This window comes from Macaca thibetana, chromosome 6, assembly GCF_024542745.1.
Source record: "Macaca thibetana thibetana isolate TM-01 chromosome 6, ASM2454274v1, whole genome shotgun sequence".
In the NCBI taxonomy this organism is placed as follows: domain Eukaryota; kingdom Metazoa; phylum Chordata; class Mammalia; order Primates; family Cercopithecidae; genus Macaca; species Macaca thibetana.
In genome coordinates, this window is record NC_065583.1 from 98593272 (window position 1) to 98603697 (window position 10426).

At 41.0% G+C, this 10426-nt stretch overlaps 1 pseudogene; it reads right to left on the minus strand.

Annotated features, from left to right (window-relative positions):
• Positions 1–379: 379 nt before the first annotated feature.
• Positions 380–7341, minus strand: LOC126957385 (hsc70-interacting protein-like; annotated as a pseudogene).
• Positions 7342–10426: the final 3085 nt, after the last annotated feature.

Genomic DNA, 10426 nt, shown 5'->3' on the forward strand with positions numbered 1-10426 from the left:
ACTCAAATTAGAGCAATAATCTTCCACATGTAAATGTCTTCCCTGCCCAATAATTAAAAAAAAAAATCCAAAATCATTAGTTAAAAAAAAATAAGAATTAACAGACCCTTTAAATTTGTTTTAAATATTTTTAAGGTTTAAAAATTGTTTAAAGTTTGTAATTCCTAGTAGGAAAACATTATTTGGCTGAATACCCTAATGGCAAACCACTGTAAAATGCTTCAGCTACATTTGGGGAAGAGGGGTAGGGATTATCTTCAAAGCACCCCAGCTCTCTTTATGAGAAGGTCAGAGATACGCTGGTTTGTATTATTGTGACATCCACAAGGTGATCTAGGTTGCTTTTCCTCCAGCAAGGGCTTTATTCATCAGAAGGGCATTATGCTTGACCTCCAAATTTGGCTGATAATTTACTGATAAGATTCATAACCTTTGAGTTTCTCTGGAACTGTGACATATTTGCTGGGTTCTGAGCTACATCCTGGAAGGCCACCATAACTTCTGGATCCTGCATGGCTGCAAGAACCTCTGAATCACTAATAATTTCATTGAGTCCAGGCATTCTGGCCATTCCAGATATTCCTCAGAGAAAATTACCAGGCATTGCCCCAGGAAAGCCACCTGGAAAAGAGCCATACTGAGCTCCTGACTGTCGTGTGGCTTCTTCTTCCCTCTGGGCTCTCTCATGCTCTTCTTGAGCCTTCTTAACTCTTTCTATTGTTTCTTTGATCTCTCACCCTTCACATTATCGCTCATACTTTCTCTGATGTTCTGCAGTTTTCTGTGCCCTAGGTTGAACTTCTTTCAGCATTGCACTAGCATCTTCATCATAATCCAGTTTACAGGCAAGGGCAAGATCATGGGCTGCTTCTTCCCAGGGGCCTAGAAGTCGGTGTGCTTTCCCTCACCATTTGTAAGGCTGAGCTGAATCAGGATTTGTTTCAATGGCTCTGTCACAGTCTCAGATAGCAGCATTTGGCTCCTGTAATTTGACAAAGAACTTGCCCTCTTGGCATACAGAATGACCAAGTGAGGATTCAGCTTGATGGCATCTGTGAATGAGTCAATGGCTTTCTGCAGTTCACCATCATTTAGGACTTCAATAGCAGCCACCTTCTTATCATTTGCCTAATCCATCATCTCCTCTGCTACATCTCCCATTTCTTGAGGGGCATCAGTGTCTGGTTCAATCACACCTTCATTATCAATTACTAGATCACTTTCCTCACTTGATGGTATTAGATATGAGTTCTAAATTTCTCTTCAAAGAATCGATATATCAGTATGTTCAATTCTTTGCCTTCTACTTTTAAACTTAACTTCCGCATAAAGCAGCCTTTTCTGATCACCTGCTCCACTCTGACTCATTCCAATTACCTGAGCCACCCTGACTCATTCTGATCACCTGCCCCACCCTGACTCATTTGGATTACCTGCTCCACCCTGACTCATTCCGATCACCTGCCCCACCCTGACTCATTCTGATTACCTGCTCCACCCTGACTCATTCCGATTACCTGCTCTGCCTTGACTCATTCTGATCACCTGCCCCACTCTGAGTCATTCTGAGCACCTGCCCCATCCTGACTCATTCCAATTACCTGCTCCACCCTAACTCATTCTGATTACCTGCTCCGTCCTATTCTCCTCCGCCCCGACTTATTCCATAACCATTTTCCTGCCAACCCATTCACCCTGTCACTCTCTTTAACTTAGTCAATCGGAATTAGTTTAACCTGTGTGGTCTAACCCTAGCCAATAGGGGAACGACACAGCAGCAGGGGCCATGTGCGTCAGGAATAAGAACCCCTTCCTTTTCCTTGCCCAGGTGTGCTCTCACTATTGTTTCATCTGTGACTGAGCACCCTTTCTGCAGAAAGTAATGATGGCCTTGCTAAGAGATCATTTGTCTCCATGCTGACTTTTCTTTGCAGCACTGATTATCTAGTTATAACAATTTTGGGGGCTCGTCCAGGATTACATTCTCCTCTGGGGGCAGTCTCCGGTCTTCGCTCATGAGAAGGTGTGCCCCACCGCCTTGTTCTTGGCGGTCTCAGGAGTGAGGAACCGAGACCCACCCAGTGTGATGAATAAACCAGGACTCTCGGCAATGTGGAAAGAAACTGGCTAGCAACCTAGGGTAAAGGATCCTCACATACTGCAGCAGTGACTGTGCACAGACCAAGGAAGGAGACCAAGGGAGCCACAGATGAAGCCACAGACCAAGGGAGCCAGTAAAGTACCTCCTTGGTGGTCAAATTCTGGAGGACTAAATGTGAGTGTGCGTGAATGATCACAAACAACCCTACTTATGGTGGTGTTCATGTGGATGGTGACAAGTCCTACTGCTAGAGTAAGTGGATTCTCTCTATGGTTCCGTAGCTACCTCATATGGCTTAGGGTGGATCCTGCTGTGGGATTTATACTGGCATGCCAATGCTAACAGGGGTCTAATTCTTCCTTAGGGGAGCAGTCTGAGAGGACAACATGAGTAGGAAGTGTGCAAGGGACCTTCAGAGGGGGAAAGGGAGGAAACAGGTCAACCTTCCAGGGCAGCAAGGCAGGACATCCCTGGTTTGAGGGGTTGAACCTTCCAGGACAGGCAAGACAAGACATCACAGGTTTGAGTGGTTGAGCCTTCCGCAAATTTCAGGGGGTTGAATCTTACACAAACCTCTGGTAGTAAGAAAAATACTCAGCACTCCCCTTTCCTTTCTTCTTGGGGGAAAGAAAGAGTAGCTGCACTACTGCTGGTCCCTCCCCTAGGGGAAGGGGAAGGAGAGGGGAGAACAGCAGAAGTGGCTGGCAGAGGCAGGGAAAGACCAGCAGAGAGGAAAGAGAAACTTGGAGAGGAAGTTAGAGAGAAAGAGAAACAGAGAAAGAGACAGAGTCAGAGAGAGAGAGAGAGGCAGAGAGAGAGAAAAAGAGACAAAGAAGGAGTCAAAGAGAGTCAGAGAGAGAAAAAGAGAAGTAGTAAAGAGAAAACAGTGTACCCTATTCCTTTAAGTGCCAGAGTAAATTAAAAACCTATAATTGATCATTGAAGGTCTTCTCCTTGACCCTATAACACTCCAATATCACCTTGTTGTTAGTGTAAATAAGGGCGTAGCCTGAAAGCACTGAGGCCACTGACAACCCGTAGCCTTTCCTAATCAAAAATCCTTAACCCAGTAACCTGCAGATTGCTCAAATGCATTTAATCTGTAGCGGCAGCTGCTTTGCTAACAGAAGAAAGCAGAAAAATAACTTTTAGGGGAAACCTCATTGTGAGCACACCTCATCAGGTCAGAACTACCCTAAGTCAAAAAGTAAAAAAAATAAATAAATAAAATGTAGCACACTGACTCAAGAACCTTAAAGTATGAGGCTATTCTGTTAGAAAAAGATGATTTAACATTAACCACTGAAAATTCCCTTAACCCAGTGGGTTTCCTAACAGGGGATCTAAATCTTAATTGATTGCCATACAAAAGTCCAACCAGACCTAGGAGGAACTCCCTTCAGGACAGGACATGTTTCCTCCCAGCTAATTCAGGGTAAAAGACACAATGGGTGTTCAGTAAGTGATAAGGAAACTCTTGTAGAAGCAGAATTAGGAAAATTGCCTAATAATTGGTCTGCTGAAATGTGGGAACTCTTTGCACTCACCCAAGCCTTAAAGTACTTACGGAATCAGGAAGGAGCCATCTATACCAATTCTAAGTTAATATGGACTGAATGAAGTCTTATTAATAGCAAAGAATAATTGAAATTCCAAACTTAAAAAGTTTTCAACAGAGGTAAAGTTTGCTAAAAATTAACAGTGTAACATGTATTATCCTAACTTCTAATTTTGTGGCCTAAGTCAGTCTAGTCCATAGACATGAAGGAAGTTCACTTTGGAAACAAATGGTTATCATCTTTGAAAACAAAACATGGGAGAGAATTTATGTAAAAACAATATTATATGGTAAATTCATGTCCTAAAATAAATTAACTGGTTGTTTAAAGAAAGGGATGTTTGCAACAAGTCAGAAAGTTGAGGCATGTCAAAGAACTGTCTGTGAAAGTCATGAAAAAAAGTTATAAAAGGGAATTTACACAAGAAATGTTGTGTAATTTAAAAGTAATTAGGCCTCCTGAATGTAAAACTATTGAAGAAACAGTTTATGTGCAAGATGTGTAAAGAAAGTAAAATATATTTTGGGTAAAAGGATTATAAGGAGGCATAAGAATGTGGATTTTTACCTACATTGAAAGGTCAAAAAACTTTGTTTTATAGGTTTAGGCAAGTTTTGAAATGTTAATTGTAAAGGAAATTCTGTGTGTAAACATATTGGCTGAAGTTAGAGGTATCATCCAGTTTGTCTGTGAACCGGACATTAAAATAAAAGCACAACAGGTTTTTCTTAAAGCACTAACCTGCTCTTTAACAAAAATTATAAAAGGTTAAAAACAGTCTATAAAAATCTTACCTTATGGTCAGACATTAAAATTGGATAAATATGTCTACAAGATTTTATTAAAATTAAGTTTAACATTAATAGCACACTAATATAAAGGTGAAATTTAGTTCATCTGGTATAAAATCATACAGGAAGCATTGTTAAATATAAAATGGTGTTTGGCTTTCTTTGGTCTAAAAACTAATAAAAATAGGCGCTAAAGAAAATTTCTCAGCAAGAAGGCACCAAGGACTATAAAGTCCACTGCTGATGTCCCCACATTTAAAACAAAAGATCAATTTCTTAGAAATTATTTATTTGGTTTATCCTCCACATTCTCTTCCCTTAAAACAAGAGGTCTTTCAGGACAGGCACCGCTTTTGGAGTTTCCAATACAGCAGCATCGGCCTGGGGATGACGTTTCATCAAAGGGTGGAGAGAAGGGAAACTTGAGCCAGCCTGGGAAGGACCCTACATTGAGCTGTTAACCATCGAGACTACTGTTTGTACAGCGGAAAGGGATGGACACATCACACCTGAGTCAAGCAAGTGTCATTATCATCAGAATCATGGGTCTTTGTTCCTGGACCAACCTCTACCAAATTAAAGCTAAAGAAAACTTAGTCCATCTATCTTTTCCCTTCCTTTCCTTAGTCAGTGCTTATATCCATTACTATTCCTACCACTAGCAACTCTAACCCCACTTTAGAGCGCTTCTATGGTTTAGGAGCAGAAGTCACTGGAAAGGATCCTATAGGCTTCTTTAAGGTGTGCTTTATTCTCCCTCCTCCACGTCCTACAGCTGCCCCTTTCCCAAACCTATGAAATCAAACTATGACTTGCCTCATGCCAAATGACAAAAGCAAGGTCTCAGTAGTAGAAATAAGAGACTTAAGGCAAACCATAGCCATTGAAACAGGTTATAAAGATGTAAATGCCTGGTTAAAATGGATTAAATATTCCGTCTACACGTTAAACAAAGGCAATTGTTATGCTTGTGTGCACGGCAGGCCAGAGGCCCAGATTGTCCCCTTTCCACTAGGGCGGTGTTCCAGTTGACCGAGCATGGGCTGCATGGTAGCTCTTTTCTAGGATTCTACAGCCTGGGGTAACAAGTTGTGCCAAGCTCTCTCTGCTATATCCTGAATTTCAACACCCTGCAGGTAAGCTCTTGAGAGCCATGCAGCTACCATCTCCCAACACTAAATTCACTTCATGTCTCTCACGACAGGGAGGAAACTTAGTGTTCCTTGGAGACCTGAAGGGATACAGTGAGCTTAAAAATTTTCAAAAGCTTACCAATCAGTCAGCCCTTATTCATCCCTGAGTGGATGTGCAGTAGTAGTATGGTGGACCTTTACTGAACACTCTGCTGAGCAACTGAAGTGGGACTTATGCTTTAGTTCAATTGGCTATCCCTTTCACCCTGGCATTTCATCAACCAGAGAAAGGAAAAATAAGACGTTGTAAAACAAAAGAAGCCCCTTATGTGTCGTTTTACTCTCATGTCTATTTAGACACAGTTAGAGTCCCATGGGGAATACCAGATCAATTTAAAGCCCAAAATCAAATAGCTGCAGGATTTGAGTCAATATTTTGGTGGGTGACAATAAAATGTAACTTGGATAAACTACATCTATTACAACCAACAGCGATCTGTTAAAGCGATCTGTTAGCTGAATAATTAGGGGCTACTAGCCAGATGGTTTGGGAAAAATAAGATAACCTTAGACATGATACTAGCAGAAAAAGGAGGAGTTTGTGTCATAATTAAAACGCAGTGTTGCACCTTCATCCCAGACAACACTGCCCTGATGAAAGTATAACAAAGGCATTGCAAGGTCTGACTGCTCTGTCCAATAAGTTAGCCAACAACTCAGGGGTAAATGACCCCTTTATAAGATGGCTAGAAAAGTGGTTTGTTAAATGGAAAAGAATAATGGCCTCAATTCTTACTTCCCTCACAGCTGTAATGGGTTTACTTATTCTTGTCAGGTGCTGTCATACCATGCATCTGTGGGTTGGTACAGAGGCTCATAAAAATGGCACTTAACTAGAACCTCCCTTAACTGTCCTCCATGTTATCCAGAGAAGCTTCTTCTTTTGGAAAATCAAGCAGAACAACTAAGCCAAGGCATGTTAAAGAAGTTTGAAGAGAAAGAGCTGTAAGGAAAATGCAAGAGGAGGGAATGTTAGATATGAGTTCTAAATTTCTCTTCAAATAATCAATATGTCAGTATGTTCAGTTCTTTGCCTTCTACTTTTAAACTTAACTTCCTCATAAAGCAACCTTTTTCAATCACCTGCTCCACTCTGACTCATTCTGATTACCTGCTACACCCTGACTCATTCTGATTACCTACTCTGCCCTGACTCATCCTCCACCCTGACTCATTCCATAACCATTTTTCCCGCCAAATCACTCACCGCCGTCATTCTCTTTAAATTAGCCAATCAGCATAAGTTTAGCCTCTACAGTCTAACCCTAGCCAATAGGGGGACAACACAGCAGCAGGGGCCACATGCATCAGGAATAAGAACCTCTTCCCCTCCCTTGTCCAGTTGTGCTCTCGCTGTTGTTCCATTTGCAACTGAGCACCCTTTCTGCAGAAAGTAAAGATGGCCTTACTGAGACATCATTTGTCTCCATGCTGACTTTTCTTCACAGCACTGATTATCTCTTTCTAACAATGGTTCATCTGCCTTTAAGTCTTCCTCCACCTTCTTACTATCAGTATTTTTTTTTTCCCTTGGTATTTTCTTCTCATTTAGCTTTCTGAGTAGCAGATGCTACTTTACCCCCCATGCTCTCCACCCACTCCCTCAGGAAGCGCATTTCCTTAGTGTGCAGAACGTTCAGATCCTGCTTACACATTTTCACAAAGGCCCAAAGCTCTTTCACTTTGCGGGGGTCCATGGTTGGGAGGTGGTGGGCGAAGCTGAAGGGCTGCAACTCAGTTCCAGGCCCAGGCGTGGCTTGGTGTTACCACACAGAAGACTCTGATAAATTTATGAATTGCATTTCTATGTTATCTTGGAGATTACACAGAATAAAACTGGTATTTTGAATTCTTGGTCAGAGAGGTCACATACTGCCATCTTGTTAGGGTCAGTCACTGGTTCCTTGTTTTGTCCATTTAGAGATGGCATTTTTCCCTTGTGGATATAGGTCTAATGTCTTTGCATTGAAGGATTATTTATTCCAGTCTTTTCTGCTTGGCTTTTTTTGGTTTTTATTAGATGGAGTCTCACTCTTTTTGCCCAGGCTGGAGTGCAGTGGTACGATCGAGGCTCACTGCAACCTCTGCCTCCCGGGTTCAAGCGATTCTCCTGCCTCAGCCTCAGGGGTAGCTGGGATTACAGGCGCCCACCACCACACCCAGCTAATTTTTTTGTATCTTTTTTAGAGACAGGGTTTCACCGTGTTTGGTCAGGCTGGTCTCAAACTCCTGACCTCAGGTGATCCACCCACCTCGGCCTCCCAAAGTGCTGGGATTACAGGCATGAGCCACCGGCCCTGCTTAGAGATTCTTTACTGCTAGATCACTACCTCTTTTTTTGACTGTAGGTGGTACTTTAAGCCTGGGTTTATAATAGCTCTATAAACAGTCAGAGCGTTGTTCTTCCCCAGTGAGGATTGTCGCAAATGGGGTATTTTGGTAGTGTGGGAAGGCTGGCTAGGGATTCCTGCACAGGGGTCATGTGGAATGCATCCTCTACAGCATGATGCTGCAGGACAGCCACTCCCATTTGGTGTCTCCTTTGACTGAGTTCCAGAGCATAGTTTCCAAGACTGGTGACAGTAGTCCCACCTCCCTCCTTGGTCTTTGCTTGGTCTCAGGGATATTTCTCCCGTCAGGCACTCATTAGGGTTCTTGTGGAGTAAGATGAGGACAGGTCACCTGCTAGGGACACCAAACTGGAGGGGAAGTTTTCTGTCCACTTCAATCTCACTTTTTCCGGTGTAGAAATCGTGAGCTGAGAGGAAATTTTATGTGCATTTGATGCTGGGCAAAATGTTGGGAGGGACATCACTGGTGTAGAAGTCTGATTCTCTTACCATCTACTCAGAGTTTTGTTTGTTTTTTTATACTTCTCTGTGACCACAGGAAGTGTTTCATTCTCATGTTTGAGTTCTGGGATATGCTAGTGATAATCCCAGCACTGTATATTTTTTCTTGGTTTTCTGTTGGGGACGGTGAAGCCAGCTTGCTTCTGTGCCACCATTTTGGAACTAGAAGTCCACATGCCTGATTCTTTAGTAATACACACCCTTTGAAAGAGACTGGTTAGTGTTTTATAGATGAAAGACAATATTAGGGTTATTGTTTATAGAGAATGCTACAATTTAGAATTCAGAGAAGAAGAAAAGGGAAACCAACAAAGCAAATAAAAATTTTCAATGTAAAATTCCATAAGCTTAAAGGAAAAGTAGAGAACGTCACTAGGAATTGAGAAAGGATTATAGCAGAACTTTCCATTTCCTATGGGAAACAATAAACTCCATCCTTTCATATGTAAAGCTAGGTTAACTATGTGCTCTTCACATTCAGTAGGTGGCCAGCAAATCATTTCTTTCAGGCTTGGGGCCACAGTGCATTGTCTTTTAAGTTTGGTAGAAAAATCATAAACCAGATATTAGAAGATTGACTTCTATTTGCTGCTGTCTGTCTCTGGCTTAGAAATTTCATGAAAATAATACAATAATTCCTACTCATGATTTTTAATTTGTTCTCTTCTCTGCCAAATGAAGGGAGGTATGAGAGAGAGATCCACTGGTGTCATCCAGCTTAACCATTCTCTGAATTTCCTTTTCCCATTGCCTGGCTTTTAGAGTAAAAACTATAGATGACTTCCTAGCTTAAATAAACTAAAGTAAGTTTAACTTATTATTGTTTTGTAAAAAGAAGATGACTTTGGCTATTTAACAAGAAATGTGTTTTCTAAATATTGCTTCCAACACTGGTGATGGATTTATATTGAGCCATGCACTGTTCCTTGTGACTGGCTAGGGTTAAATGTTGAATTTGCACTTATGAATCAGGGGAGATCTTCCACTTAAAGTTCACATTTATGACTTTGACCTCATTAACACTGAACTTTAACCTCTAACCAGCTGAGCTAACCAACCACAAATACTTATCAGTCTAGGAGAAAAGAAAGTTCCTTGGTTGTTCAGCCCAGTTGCATTTGCCAGATGCATGCATTTGGATAAGCCACTTAAACTCTGTTTCCTACAGTATAAAATGGCTGCTATGATTTCACTTTATAAAATACTTACAAGTTGCTTCGTTATAACATATTTAAACCATGTAGATGAGATTCCGGTTTTTAGCAAGAACTCAGTATTTGGTAGTTGAAGGCTAGTAGATGTTGAATTGAAAAATTGGGATTGCTGGTTAATGTACATAAAACTTAAAATAACAACACAGATTGTATTAACATCCAATGTGGATACAGATATCCCATGTTGGCCACTGGAAGAAATGAACCTAAAGGCAGACTGATGCTACCCTTTTCTCTCCTAGCCTCATAAGTAAGCAAATGCAAACAGAGTGCAACAGTATGAGAATAACATGGCCAGGATTCCCAAAATTTTTATTTTAAATCCCCTATGACATTTCCCAAGTATTAATGAATCTCAATCTGTGAATGTAAAAATAAACTATAATGAAAGGGCCTATATGATAAGAAATTAATTTTTAAACCAGCTTTAACTTGAGAGAGGACTTCTTAGCTATTTACCTCTACTTTTCTCCATCTCTTCTTCAGGATATCCATCAAAACAATGATGTATAGGGAGAATATTAATGCAAGAGTGTAGTTTGTCCACAAGTAAAAGAAAAAGCAGGATAGATAGTAGGCTCTCCAGGTATATTTAAAGTGTACGCTGATAGAAGAACTCCTTTGCATGCATGTTGTTAATTTATAATAAGCATTATCTTTCCATATTTGCACAAAAATGAAAACTTCTACTTGCACTATTGACAGAAACTATGGAT